Consider the following 16,463-nt stretch of genomic DNA (forward strand, 5'->3'; position numbering starts at 1 on the left):
GACGTAATTAAAATACAAGATCACACATATGATCAATCACAATATCAAGATCATCAAATAAACACAATATAAACCCTACGCAAGGCTCTATCAAGACTCAATCACAGAATCACACATACAATTATCAAAGGAGCCAATAATCAAGATATAGCAAGGAAAATAGGTTTTGTAAGACATGGGTTACCTCCTCCGCTTAGCCATCCAAAACAACGTCAAAGGGACCTGTGAATCAAATCGTGCTTTCACTAAATAATGGAGCGAATAAAATAATTAAACCCTAAGGGATTTGAACCCTAGATTTCTCCCAACGCTAAATGTATCCTACCCAACTAACCTAATCCTCCTTTTATTAATGATCTATACTTAACATAACTTAATCATCCCTAACTAACAATGATCTACTAATCACTAACCAAAAAGGATAATACACAAGTAATTATGCCTGTTTAAAGTAACAGATTCAAACACTGGTCATCTCCTAATGCAACTCGCCCCTTGACCACTAGACCAAAACTTCACTTGTTAATTGTCAGCCCAAACTAATCTTAATAGCTATATTAACGTTAAAATCATGCTTACCTTCAGAGTCTTGCTGCTGTTGCTTAAACTCCATAAGGGACTTCATGGGAGTTTCAGCCCCCGGCCTACCATCCGTTGAGACACCAACAACCACACGTCACCGGGAGAATGAAGACCAGAGGGGGAAGACGTCAATCCACGCCGTCCGAACTTGCCGGTGAAACCGAAGGGGATTGTTGTTGCCTTGCGTTCGCTATTTCCCGTCGCGCTCCTGGGGTGCCGCACTGAAAATGGAAGGTCGAGAAGAGAGATAGATAGGGAAGCTACTGGATCACCGTTGCGTGATTCTGTCGTCGTCGTCGTCGTCGCTACTGAGAGGATAGCTGCTGCCCGCTTAATCGAACAATGACCGGGCACTCGTTGTGTCATCTGCCAACAATTCATTTCCACCAATCACAATCTCATCGTGATCATCATCATTAGTCACACCGGTCATTGCGCAATGACCACGATACTCATCATCATTCAACCAATCAACACATAATCAATCAACAACAACCACGACATAGAAACAATGACACGTACTACACATAGACTCCTAGAACGGTATTCAAAATATCAAACGAGACTCATACATGACAAACGGGGTACAACGGGACACGGGGAAACAACAAACGGGGGAAAACATCACGACCCACACCAATTTTCCAGCGGGTGGAGGACCACCTGCCGGCGGCGGCCTAGAGTTCCAGGCAACTTCTACACAGGCAACTTTTTGGTCCCGGGATCTCTCGTGGAACCCAAAACCATGTCTAGACACATTCCAACACACAACAACAATGCCACGGATTCAATTAACGGGAATTAAACCAAGAATCATTCCAAATACGTTCTAACACGATTCCTAAGCACGCCAAGACTCAACATCAATTAAATAACGGTTCAGGAGCATCCGGAACCTTAAGAACATCAAGAAAACTATATGCAAAGTCTTAAAGATAAATCCTAGGCTAGACTCAACGCCCGATCATGCATAATCCCACCCAAATATACCAAGAACATCACAACAACGAGATTCACGCTACAAACCCTAGAGACGAGCTCTAGATATCATTAAAATACAAGATCATACATATAATCAATCACAATATCAAGAACATCAAGATTATAAATAAACACAATATAAACCCTAGGCAAAGCTCTATCAAGACTCAATCACAGAATCACGCATACGATTATCAAAGGAGCCAATGAATAAGATATAGCAAGGAAAATAGGTTTTGTAAGACATGGGTTACCTCTTAGCCCTAATCAATATCCTTGGCTACTGAGGTTCTTCTCTAGGATCTCCCTCCGATGGATTCCTCTAAGTTCGTTGGTGTGGAATTCCTTTGCTAGGCTTCCTCGGAGAATACCTCGCGTGGCAGAATTAATTGTGGTAGGTTTCTAAATGCTTTCTAATCCTCTTTATATAGATTCAGGAGTCATAACTAGAATCTGAATAGTAAAGGCCCATCTTTCCTATTACTAGTAGAATTAAAGACTTGGTTAGGGATAAGGGTCCATGATCCATTGTGGACCATACTAATTAATTAATGGGAATTCTAGTCTAATTAAATCCTTTTTAATTATATGTTAACGGAATTAATCTCATATTTAGTCCGGGTACGGAGGCTGTAACACGGGGTGTTACAGATATTGTACCCCGTACACTCATTAGCACTTATTTTTGCTACACCAACAAATAGTAGGTTTAAAGGAAAACACCCTCACTGGATAATACCCAACATAATTTTTGCAACACAAAACCCTATTAATTGGCGTGATCCATGCTTCCTCATGTTGCCACTTCCGCCAAAAATGAATTCTTGATTTAATCTAGTCCCATGGTGTGCTTCACTGCAATTTTAGTGCCTTGGCGCAGTGCACCTTCAAAAACAGAACCAAATCTTCCTTCCCCAATAAAGACAATGATAATAGGCATAGTTTCTCATCTGTGTTGAATATATACTGTAAATTAAGTGAACTGATTCATCAATGCCTAATGAGTGATTCTAATTAATTTTTTAATACACTCTAACATAGTCATAATATATGTTTAACAATTATGTTAATTTTGATTGGGATGGGGTTCGAACCTAAGATCTTCCTTATGAAAATCAATGAATTAGTCAAGAATAATAAATAGTTAACGGAATATTCTGTTACTAAAGTTTACACTGATGGAATGCAGGATATTGAAGAAAAGTAAATGGTAGTAGGAGATGGGAATCATGGGACTTTCTTAGGTCTCTAGTTGATAGATCTTCGCTTCCTTGGGTTGTTGTAGGAGATTTCAATGATCTTTTGTTTCAACACGAGAAGTGCGGGGGGAACCCCCATCCTGATAGCCTCCTTCACGGTTTTGGGGAAGCTATGGACAACTGTGGATTGACTCAATTGCCTTTGAGAGGTTATCAATTCACTTGGGAGAGAGGTAGGGATACTATGGATTGGATGGAAGAGAGACTTGATAAGGTTATAACAAGTGTAAGTTGGAGAGATATATTGGGGTGCGCGGGAGTGGAAAACATTATCACTTGCTCATCTGATCACTCAGCTCTATTCCTGGACATATGTGGTTCTCGGTCTATGGGTGGAGGGAAGAAGGGGGGTTTAAATTCGAGATGGCATGGCTGCTAGATAAAGGCTGTAGAGAGGTTGTGGAAGGTGCATGGGAGGATGGGAAGGAGAGTGGTTTGTTGGGATGTTTATATCTCTGTGGAGAACGGTTAGTGAGATGGGGGGTGGGGGGGAGGGAGCACTTCCACAAATTTGGGGAACAAATCAGAAATCTTCGCAAAAACCAGTTAGCATTGTGGGGTTGTAGGGATCCAACCGCCTTGGCTGAATTCTAACAGACTGAATCGCAACTGAGCCGTTTAGAAGCACAGGAGGATGTGTTCTGGAGACAGCGTGCTAAGCAGCATTGGCTAAAGGGGGCAGACACAAACACAAAGTTCTATCACAGGTACGCCTCTACTCGTAAAAAGAAGAACACTCTTGCTAAGCTTAAGAGTAACTCTGGGGTTTGGGTTGAGGGGGTTGCTATGAATTCTCTTGTATTAGACTATTTTGATAATATCTTCCGGTCTAATGGGTCTGTCTATGATGATCATTTCTTTAACTCTGTTATACCCCGGGTCACCCAGTTTGATAATGATAACTTGTTGCGTCCTTTTGTGTTAGAAGAGGTTAAATATGCACTTTTCTCTATGTTCCCTGATAAAGCCCCCTGTTCTGATGGGATGAACCCGGGGTTCTCTCAAAACTTTTGGGATGTGGGGGGGGGGGGGGTGTAACACCCCAGATTTTCAAGACATTTAAAACTTATAAAATAAAGGTGAAATCTCATTAAATCCCAAAACATAATACAAGAGTACGGGGTGCTATGCCACACCTGAGCTAGAGAACTCAGGTGCACAGGCTAACTAACTAATATCCTCAATAATGTAAATGCATAAGCATGGCACGCAGGCCGAAAGGGAAACTATCTACTTCTATGCTCCAAGTTCTAGCGCGCTCCAGTGACTTATTCTTCTGTGCCTGAAAGCCAAATATATCTGTTCAGCGAGAGATGCTGGTAACCCACTCCAACGCGTTGAAATACAATACATATAGTTATATACATAGATATACGAAAAGTCATTTCGAAGCATGAAGATATATCCTAAGAGACTCTAGCTTTCAAATCAGGGAACCGACTCGACAAATAGGGGTACACACAATCAACAGTCATAATCAAGCATATACAATTCTCACATAGGGCACAGTTATAGATAAGTACAACCAATAATCACAATTAAACATTACTAGCTAGAGCCCTATGGTCACGTTTCCATAACAGTCATATCATCAATTCTTCTCATCTCATCACATAGCACACTTTGTTGGCGCCACAGGACCAATCGCATGCCCATACATGAGGGTCAGCGCATATAGCTCTGACACGGCCCCGCAGCACCCTGCTCCGTCTCACAATACGGAGGGGTCGATCGCAACCGACCGATGAACCGCAGCTCTATATAATAATATTTATATACCTGACCGGTCTTTACCAGCCTGGTTAACAGTTGGGATGGTTCTCAACCCATTCAACTGCCCGTATAGTGGACCTCAGTCCTATATAATATTTATATACCTGACCGGTCTCTACCAGCCTGGTTAACAGTTGGGATGGTTCTCAACCAATTCAACTGCCCGTATAGTGGACTTCAGTCCTATATAATATTTATATACCTGACCGGTCTCTACCAGCCTGGTTAACAGCCGGTATGGTTCTCAGCCCATCCGACCGCCCGTATAGCCCGATTGATCTCAACCAAATCGGGGTAACATGCACACTTAACACATAGCAAGCACATGCAACCCACATTAACACATGGGGAAGGGGGAGAAAACGTATAACAAAACCTATGCGTGATCCTTCACATACTAAGAATAGTCCTAAGGGGTTCATACTTCTTTCACCTAGGTCAACGGGATACCAATTCAACTAGCATGCTATATATAAGACTCATACGACCTACGAACGGTACCAGAAAATCAAACTAGACATAGGCACGATAGACGGAGTCCGTTGGGACACCACGGGGGTCGGGGGAATATCAAACGGGGAAGCCGGGGTCCCGAAGTGGGGTACAAACCAGCGGGTAGCCAGTGGGTGAGGGGTCACTCGCCGGCTGCCCGCCGGTGTTCTATTATTCCGGGCAGCGGGTGCCCGGCGGGCAGCTGCCCGCTGCCGGCGTTGCCCGACTAGGCCGCGGGTAGGTGGCGGGTCCCCTACCCCCACCTACCCCCCACTGACTCTTTTTCACCAAAAACGCCCCGGGAACCTTTGTGGAACCCGAAACCATGCTTAGACACTTTCAACGCAATTGATAGCACACGTAGACAACTAATGGATCAAAATCAGGAAACAAACGGCACATAACCTATCATGCTTTTCTAAACATAATAAACACCCGATCATGCGAATTCCCTCCCAATATACCAAGAATAGTTCCACACGATACGACCTAGGGTTCTAATCATTTTTAAATCAACAAGGGCACAATTCATCTTCTAATATCAAGATTCGGTAAGAATATCACATAAACATCGAGAACATCCTACAATCATCGAGAACATCATATAATCATCAAGAACGTTATATAATCATCTAGAGCGTTATATAATCATCAAGAACACCATAATTATCAAGAACCTTTCATCATCAAGATCACCCATGGAATCATCCCACCAATTATCAATAATAATATCACAAATTATCAATACACAATAATATGGGGAAATCCTAAGAGGGAAATCATAGCTATGAAAATAGGTTTTGTTGAGACATGGGTTACCTCTTAGCCTTAATTAATTCCTTGGCTATGAAGGGTCTTTCTTTAAGCGTTCTTGCTTTCTTTATTTCTTCTAAGGGAATTCTTGGAGCTCTTTGGGTGGTGAGGGATTATTGTGGTGAAAGATCTACGTGCCTTCTATATCCCTATTTATATATTTAAGACTCCTAATTAGGGCCTGAATGGTATGGGTTTACTAATTCTATTCCTTATAGGACTAAGGACTTGTTTTAGGGATAAGGGTCAATGGTCCATAGTGGACCATATTAATTAATTAAAGAGAATCCTAATCATAATCTGAATAGTAAAAGGCCTACTTCCTTTATTCCTAATAGGCCTAAGACTCTCATTTAGGCAAGGGTCCACGGTTCGTGGTGGACCTCATTAATTAATTAAAGGGAAACCTAACCGAATTAAATCATATTTAATTATTATTAACGGGATTAATTAAATAATTAATCCAGGATTGAAGGCCATAACACGGGGTTTTACAGGGGGGGATGTGTCATCCTTTGTTATTCATTGTTTCAATACGTGTTCCTTCCTGGATGGCCTTAATGATACCAATGTAGTCCTCATCCCTAAGAAGAGTATTCCTGAGACCGTTGTTGACCTCAGGCCTATTGCTCTGTGTAACGTTGTTTATAAGATTATGGCTAAGGTGTTGGAAAATAGGATTAAACCACTTTTGGGTGACTTGATCTCTGAGTCTCAAACTGCTTTCATCCCAAACAGGCTAATTACAGATAATATTCTAGTGGCTGCAGAGGTGGGCCATTACCTGAATCGAAAACAATGTGGGGTAGTAGGTTGGGGAGGTCTTAAACTGGACATGGCCAAGGCTTATGATCGAATGGAATGGTCATTTTTGAGGAGGACGTTAATAGCAATGGGTTTTGCTGAGAAGTGGGTAGATCTCATTATGCTTTCTGTTACTACAGTCTCTTATAATTTCCTAATTAATGGCATCAGTAGCGGAAGTGTGACCCATACTCGTGGTTTACGGCAGGGTGACCCATTATCCCCTTATTTGTTTATTATTTGTGCGGAGGGTCTCTCTCTCTTACTACAGAAAGCTCAAATGGAAGGATTTATCCATTGATGCAAGGTAGCTAGGGGTGCCCCCCTAGCTACCATCTTTTCTTTGCAGATGACATCCTACTTTTCTTTAAAGCAAATGTCCAGAAGCAGGAGTTATTAAACAATGTCTGAATGTTTATGAGAATTTGTCAGGTCAGGTGGTTAATTTTCATAAGTTCATTGTATGTTTTAGCAGGAATACTTCCGAGGAACATAGGGAGGAATTGGTAAGTGTGTTAGGTGTTGTACAGGACCCAAAGTTTGTGAAATACCTAGGGTTACATACTTTTGTAGGGAGAAATAAAAGAGCAGCTTTCTCCTATATTAGGGATAAAATTAAGCAAAGGATTGGTTCATGGAATAAAAAACTTCTGTCTCAATATGGTAAGGAGGTTATTTTGAAAAGTGTAGCTCAGTCTATGCCTACTTTTTATATGAGCATTTTCTAGCTTCCTGAGACTGTTTGCCTATCTATCGAGCGGACCATGAATCGTTATTGGTGGGGTAATGGGAATGAAGGTCGAATCACTAGAAAGCCTAGGAACGTTTATGTGACAACCGAAAATTTGATTATCTAAATTCTATTATACGAAATTCCAAATTAGCCATTTTTCACTCTTCCAAAATTTTTATTTTAAAAATGGTGTTTGAATTAATTATTTTGAGCCATGTTCTTAAATAAATTCAACACCAAGATTTATTCCATTTCTAAAATTCTAAATTCTCGGGTACATTATGTACCAAGTTTTGACCCAAAAGTCAATCTGAGTGAAACCGGAAGAAATCTGATAAACCTGAACCAAGTGTTTAACTAGAACACATTTTGGAAAAAAAATCTATTTTGACCCCAAGCTATTTTAAAATCACTTTTCTAGACTTTGGTCCATGAAACAAGGTGGACCACAAGCCTTTCTAAACCTTTGACTTATATTTCTTTGAGAATCAACCAAAAGACCACTTTGCCCTCCACCAGTCATTGAGTATCCTCCTAGGGTTTTGAACCCATATATAAGGAATAGAAAGCCAACTTCTTCTCCTGATTCCATTCGTTGTCTTCCCCAACCTAGACCTCTGCAAGAAAGAAGGGAGAAAACACAGTAAGCTTCCTTACCTCCATTTTCATCCATTTCTGATCTAGCTTCCCTTCTTTTGCTTCGCAATCTTTAAGGCTCTCTTCTTAAGGGTTGTTGTTTGGTTTTTTTGAGGTGTTTAGGTGGTGAAGGGGATAGTGTTTGAGTTGGGAAGAAGAAGGAATCCATACAAGGAAGAAGAAGCAACAAAGGTATAACCCATGATTTGCCAACTACTTATTTGACTCTGTGAATGGCTAGATAGAGGATTAAATACTTAGAAATGTTAGATTATTGTTGTTGTTGAGCTATTAAAGAGTTATTGTTGATCTATGATGGATTTGTTGAGGATTTGGGAGTTTTGGATTGCACTAGATGTGTCTACATGTGAAGAGAAGGGCTCTGGTGCACACTATCTAGTGCACCAGATAGCTTCACGGTACTAGCCAACGGACCTCGAGGAGGTCCGCCGGCTAGCACCATGGAGCAACGGCTCCAGGGGACTGATCATGGCATGATCCGTCTCCCAGGGCCGCCACTTGGCGGAGCCAATCCGCCAAGAAGCCCCGCCACCAAGCTCTACCAAGCCAAAAAGGTTTCTGGCCGGGCCCTCTGTGGCTCAGCTACATGTCGTTCAGACCGGGACTCGTGGGCCCTTAAGGCTCGGACACTCAGGTTCATTACGACGCACTAGTAAAAGTTAGTTTTGTTGAATTTAGAGTTGAAATGCTTGTTTTACGTTAGAAGTTGTGTTGAGAATTGTTCTGGTTGTGTTCTGTAAATTGTTTACAGTGAAGGAAAAATCGAAGTATTTGAGCTTAGTTATCTAAGAAAAGAAGCATGATCATTATTTGATTGTTTTGATTGAAAAGCATGTCTAAGTACTTATTGTTATTTATTGAGAAGCTTTGTAAAGATTGTGAGAATTTGGATTTGTCCAATACATGAATTTCTTTGTTTACAGTAAAGAAAATTACTAGAGTATGAAGTATATTTTGAGTTTGAAGAGCATGATCAATACTTGTTAAGTATAAGAGATTTGCTAAGTGATGACTTATAAGCACGAAGTAGCACCTTATTTCCTTGATTTATAGGGAAAGAGAAATTGAGATTACTTTTACAGTAAAAGTGCATGATTAGCATTTCATGGTTTACAGTGCATCATTATCTATTAGTAAGCCTAAGTTTTCTCTCAAAAATCTATATATATTTTGGAAAATCATTATCTAGTTACATTGAGAAGTTTGCATAATTGTTGATTTCTAAATTGTGAGAAAAGAGAAGTTGTTAAGAAAATATGTGCATGAGCTTTCATAAGTTAGATTGTTGCATGAGAAAGAAGTGCATGAGTTATATCTATATAAGTATTTTGAGGATTTTGATGTTTTGGAGGCCCGTTAGGACTATGTCTTTTCGGAATAAAAGAGAAAGACAGAAAGTTGAGAAAGAAACGGACATTGCGATCCGATATTAAGTAATGAGGTCGAAATTAATTCCCGAGTTACTTGGTTGGATACTACCCGTCGGGCTTGGAATCCCGGTCAGGGGGTGTGCACACTAACAAGTACAATACCTGATTCCACAGAGTTTGAGAAAAAAACCAAGAGAGTGGTTCTGTGGGCGAGATGAGTATTAGGTGTGCTAGATGCCGAGCCCAGATAGGTCCGTTCACATTATGGTGAAGTTCCTACCTCGCCCACTAGTAAAGAAAGTAAGAAAGAAAGAAAAAAAAAGTGAGTCCAGAGACTCAAGTGAAAGAAGAGAAAAGCGAGTCATTGTGACTCAACAGACACCTCTACAGAACAAGTGTTCCAAGTTACAAAAGAGCGAGTGTATATGTATATCTATCTATATGCTTATGCTTAAAGCATCATGATTATCTTGTTGCATGGTTTTCATGACTTGCATGTTTAGCATTAAAGCTTGAAGAGAAGTATGATAATGTATTGCTGTTTATTGATCGACTTGATAACATGAGTTTGCTTGTTAAAGTTTAAGTATCTCCTTAACTATCAGTTTGATCTATGTTTAGAAATATCTTTGAAAGCATGAGATTTATGTTAAGTTGAGCAGTTAAGAAAGCATGCTTATTTGATAATTAGGTTGCATGCATATAGAATTATCGTTGAGCTTGTTGAATTGGTGTTTAAGTGATTGAGAATATTTGACCTAAGTATACTTGCCAAATGATTTTCAAATCTATATTCTATAGTACTTTACAGGGTTGAGTGGCGTTATACTTAGCATTCGTGCTAACTGGTTGTTTTCTATTTGCTTGTTTGTTAACCCTTTTCAGGTGGGCAGTGTTTCAGCGCGATCGAGATAGGTTAGCATGTAGCTTAGAGTTGCTAGATGTTAGTCTAGACTTTGTTTTAGTTATGGCTGTTTTAAAACTCTGATGTTTAGATACTGTGTAGCTTTTGATGAGCTTGACACTAGATAGTATTTTTCTTAGCCTGTGCATTCACCGTGTGTGGTGATTGTGGCGGTGACACCTCTTTTGGGTTTGGTTTTTAAGTTATTAATGCTATCTTGATCTTGTTTAGTTATCTTTTGAGGTTAAGTGTTGTGGTTTAGATTTAAGAAAAGTGGGGGTGTTACAAGTTGGTATCAGAGCGGTGCGAACCGCGGGAACTTAGGGAGACTGATCCTTAGGATTGAGAATAGAAACTCTAAGTTGAAGTCCTAGGGTGGACAAGTTATGGAAAAAACTCTAATTTATGAGATCTAATATGAGAATGACTCTAAGTTTAGAGGCTAAGTGTAAGAATCCAAGTTAAGAAGTACTTTAAGTATCAGTTAGGAACGCGGTGAGGTTGTGAGTTTCCTTAAGCTTGCTTAACTGTTGTTGTGCTTTATCAATGTGTTTAAAGTGCAGTTTGCCTTTCCATGAAAGTAGACGTTAAAAGTGAAAAGCTGAAAGTTGAAAGAAAAAGTTAGAAGTTGAGACTTTGAAAGTTAAAGTTTAATTTGAAAGCAAAGTTTTGTGAAAGTTGTTAAAGTAAGAAGTATGAGAGCTTATACTTGTTTCTTCTTTACGTGCTTTTACTTGTTGTAAGCCTTGCATTAAGAAAAGAGAAGTTAGAAATAAATAATTCTTAGAGGTACTAACCAAGATGATATGTTCTGATCATGTTAAAGGGCTAACATAATGCCACCGAGAAGAGACTCCTCGTTTCTCAGGACCTGGAGCTTCATCCTCTACCGATTTGACAGAGAGCTTGCGTCAGCTGAGCCAGTTGACCCAGAATATAGGTGTAACACCCCAGATTTTCAAGACTTTTAAAACTTATATAATAAAGATAGAATCTCATTAAGTCCCAAAATACGATACAAAGAGTACGGGGTGCTATGCCACACCCGAGCTAGAGAACTCGGGTGCACAGGCTAAATTCTAAAACCTCAATCAGTATCAATACTAAATCATGGCACGCAGGCCGAAAGGGAAAACTATCTAAGCTACGCCCCAAGCTTCTAGCGCGCTCCAGTGATCTACTCGTTTGTGCCTGAAAGCCAAATATATCTGTTCAGCAAGAGATGCTGGTAACCAACTCCAACGCGTCGAAATACAATACATATAGACATATATATAGATATACAAAAACCATTTTGAAGCATGAAGATATATCCTACGAGACTCTAGCTTTTAAAACAGGGATCGACTCAACAGATAGGGCTAAGCATGGACAGCAGTTATACCAAACATATACAGTTTACAACAGGCAAGACAGGTAAGATAAGCACAATTATAAATCAACATATATGATTCCCAGTATAAATCCCATAGTCACATCCCTAAGGTACTCATAACAACAACTCATCCATGTCTTACCACATAGCACACTTTGTTGGCGCCACAGGACCAATCGCATGCCCATACATGAGGGTCAGCGCATATAGCTCTGACACGGCCACGCAGCACCCTGCCCCGTATCGCAACACGGAGGGGTCGATCGCAACCGACCGATGAACCGCAGCTCATCATAGTTTGATCGCAACCAAACAGTGGACAGCAGCCCAAGAGTATGTCATCTGACCGCAGCCAGGAAATATGAACCGCAGCTCATGTAGGAACGTTTGATCGCAACCAAACGGTGGACCGCAGCCCGGGAGTGTAAATCTGACCGCAGCCAGCTTCTGAACCGCAGCTCAGGAATAACCAATCCGATCGCAACCGAATTGGGGTATCATGCACACATAACACATAGCAAGCACATGCAACCCATATTAACACATTTGGAAGGGGGAGAAAGCGTATAACAAAACCTATGCGTGATCCTTCACATACTAAGAATAATCCTAAGGGGTTCATACTTCTTTCACCTAGGTCAACGAGATACCAATTCAACTAGCATGCAATATATAAGACTCATACAACCTACGAACGGTACCCGAAATATCAAACTAGACATAGGCACGATAGACGGAGTCCATTGGGACACCACAGGGGTCGGGGGAACATCAAACGGGGAGCCAAAATCCCAAATTGGGGTTCAAACCAGCGGGTAGCCGGTGGGTGAGGGATCACCCGCCGGCGGCAGCTAATCCGGGCAGCGGGTGCCCGGCGGGCAGCTGCCCGCCCGCCAGCTGCCCGCTGCCGGTGTTGCCCAAGAAGGCCGCGGGTAGGTGGCGGGTCCCCTACCCCCCACTGACTCTCTTTCACCAAAAACACCCCGGGAACCTTCGTGGAACCCGAAACCATGCTTAGACACTTTCAAACGCAATTGATAACATACGTAGACAATTAACGGATAAAAATCAAGAAACATATGGCACATAACCTATCATGCTTTTCTAAACATAATCAACACCCAATCATGCGAATTCCCACCCAATATACCAAGAATAATACCATACGAATTCCACGATATAACCTAGGGTTCTAATTATTTTTAAATCAACAAGAACACAATTCATCTTCCAAAATCAAGATTCGGTAGGAATATCATATAACTATCAAGAACCTCATATAATCATTAAGAACATCAAGAACACCATATAATTTTCAAGAACGTCATATAATCATCAAGGACACCATAATTATCAAGAACCTCTCATCATCAAGATCACCCATGGAATCATCCCACCAATCATCAATAATAATATCACAAATCATCAATACACAATAATATGGGGAAATCCTAAGAGGGGAATCATAGCTATGAAAATAGGTTTTGTTGAGACATGGGTTACCTCTTAGCCTTAATTAATTCCTTGGCTATGAAGGGTCTTTCTTGAAGCTTTCTTCTTTCTTGATTTCTCCTAGGGAATTCTTGGAGCTTCTTGTGTGGTGAGGGATTATTGTGGTGGGGATTCTAGGTGCCTTCTTATGTTCCCTATTTATATATCTAAGAGTCTTACTTAGGGTCTAATTACTATAGGTCTGCTAACTCTATTCCTTTTAGGACTAAGGATTGGGTTTAGGGATAAGGGCCCATGGACTATGGTGGGCCTCCCTAATTAATTGTTGTGATTTAATTTTTTCTCTTAGGTGATTAATTAAATGATTTAATTTGTTTTAGGGATCGTAACACGGGGTGTTACAATAGGAGCCGACGTAGTGAATGGGAGCTACATTGGCGGAGATGTGTCACGAAAGATCACGGAGCACAACCCGCCGAGTTACCTGGGCCAAGAGGACCCTGAGATCCTAGAGAGCTGGATCCGTACTTTTGACAAACTGTTTGATGTGGTCAACTCTCTGCAAGATCAATTAGTAGAGACAATTGTGTACTATCTTCAGGAAGAGGCTGATCACTGGTGGGTAATGGAGGGTCCGACCCTTAAGGAGAAAGAGGACTTTGATTGGGAAAAGTTCAAGGTTGTCTTGAGAGAAAGATTCTACCCCGAGCATGTCAAGGATGCTAAGTACGAGGAATTCTTGCATCTGGAGCAAGGAAGCATGTCTGTGCAAGAGTATCATGCCCGCTTTGTGGCACTGTCTCGATTTGCTCCTACCATAGCACCGGATGAGGCCAGCAAGACCCGAAAGTTCGTCCGTGGACTTCACTATGATGCCCAGAAGCTCTTTACTGCTGCAAAGTTTGCCACTTTGAATGAAGCCTGTGACGCAGTTGTCGGACACTCTAGGATTCAGCAACTACATTAGATTGCCATGTACGAACCGAAGAAGAAGAGTGAGGAGAACGACTCACAGTCAAGTAAGGGGCATAGATTCAATCTTGTGGCGAGAAATGACAACCGAAATGGAGAAATGAGGAATTCGGTGATAGGACAGGGAGTTGGAGCTGGAGGGTTATCTAGTGAGGAGCGTGGCTTGCACGAGGTGTGGTAAGGCTCACCCTCGGACTACTTGTGGAGGCAGACCCGTTATATGTTTCAATTGCAAGAAGCCAGGGCATAGGGCTGCTATATGTTGGTACCTAAAGATGGAATGACATCACAATACAACCCAGAGTCAGCGCCGAATCGAGGAATGGGTCGAGGGAATTAGTAAGGTGGTGGGCCACACAGAAATGGCAACCAGGGGCGTGGAGGATCTAATCAGGGACGTCCGGGAGGAGCTGGATTGGGGAGAATCTTGGTGATGGGACAAACGCAAGCTGAGGGGCGCAATCTTGAGAAAGGTAACACTCTAAATTGGAATAAGTGTTAATGTTCTTGCTTGGGTTCTTGTTCTGTTGTGTGTGCTTGAAAGATTTGGTGCAATTTGTGACTTGTTTAAAACTTTGAGATTTAAGACGTTGTTTAGAAAAATTTTTTTTTTTTGAGAAATTTTCGGTAAAGGGTACTAAGAACAAGTAAGTGAATTCTTTTGAGAACGAAATAGATACAAGTATAAGTGAAATCGTTGAAGAACGATTAGAGTATAATTAGAAGAGTTAGTTTACGGGAGGTAGTGAGTAAATCCTCAAAGTTAAAAGATTAAGAAGTGTCGGGAAAGAATTAGACAAAGATTTAATCTAAGATTAAGTTGGACCAAACGATCTCGGAAAGGAATTGGAAAGTCAAAGTTTGACTTAAAATTTGGGATTTTGCAAAGTCAAGGACCACTTTTGATTTTGATTCTAATTGAGGATTTGTCAAAGTTGGAGGACTAATTGTAATCATTGCAGATTGGGGAGTTCGACCCGAGGACCCGAGCTCGGAACGGGGCTTGCCAACGGAGCAGAACGGAGTCCGTTCCGTGGCACAGAACGTAGTAATGGACCACGTTACGGTCCGTGACCGTGAACCATGGCAGAGGAACAGGCGGCGAAACGTGAAGGTGGATCACGTGAAGTGCCGTTACCAAGCCCCGCCAAGGCCATTTTGGTGTTTTCTCAAGTTCTTCCCCAAATTAAAGTTGCTGAAACCCTCCTTTCTTCTTCAGTTTCTACGGATTGCACACTGCCTCACCTCAACCAAATTTCCAACTTCAAAAATCCTTCATCTTTGCTTCTAGAAAATTCAAAGTTTCATTCTCCAACTCCTTCTAAGTGCAAGGAAAATACTACTTGGGTCATTCACTTCATTCCAACCAAGTTCAAGGCAAGTAGCTTGTGGAGTCAAATGGCAAAAGGGAAGCAACAAGTGGGAGAGAGTAGCCATGAGGGCTCAAACTACTCGGTCATTGGAGGTAAAACTTACTTCCCTGAACATTTTTCTGAAGCAACTAATCGGTTGTTAGAAAATCAAGGATTTCTAAGAAAATTTCTAAGAATTCAAGATGAGATTTACCCCGATTTGATTATTGAATTTTATGATAATTTGTCCACCGAATTAAAGAAAGGAATTACTATAATTACTTCCAATGTTAGAGGCACTAAAGTGGAGTTAACCCCGCAAAAGTTGTCAAATTGGTTTGATTTGCCCTTGAGTGGAGTAGATGTTTATGATAGGGATGATTGGATCTCTCATGAGAGAGTGGGTTATGTTGAATATCTGAGGTATATGACGGGAAGAAGAGAGGAATTTCCCAAAGAGTTTAGACCCGAGAAATCCACCTTGAATGGTGAGAAGAAGATTTTAATCTTGCTAATAGAAGATTGTTTATTTACTTGCAAGAACAATTCTAATGAAGTTGGTAGTTGGGCTTGTACCACAGTTTACTTAGGTTTGGGATTGAGATAAATTTGCCAGTTTTGATGCTTAAGCACATAGCCTATTCAAAGACAAGGAATAGGAAATGTTTGCTATATGGTATGGTCCTGAGTTGGATTTTTATCAAGATGAATTTACCTGAGAAAGGAGAAATGATAAAGAGAACTACAAGGACGGCCCTTAATGCAACAAACTTGAGATTTTATGATTTGTATCATGTTGCCAACAACATATATCTGACCTTGGGGGAGATTGCTAAAAAGCCCATGGATGAGGGGATGGCACTCGTGGTTAGTTTGAATATACCCCGAAATAAGTGGTCAAGTGTTGGCATCGAGGCCAGTGATGTAGCTGAGGAAGGTGGTGA

This window comes from Ipomoea nil, unplaced genomic scaffold, assembly GCF_001879475.1.
Source record: "Ipomoea nil cultivar Tokyo-kokei standard unplaced genomic scaffold, Asagao_1.1 scaffold1830, whole genome shotgun sequence".
Lineage (NCBI taxonomy): Eukaryota > Viridiplantae > Streptophyta > Magnoliopsida > Solanales > Convolvulaceae > Ipomoea > Ipomoea nil.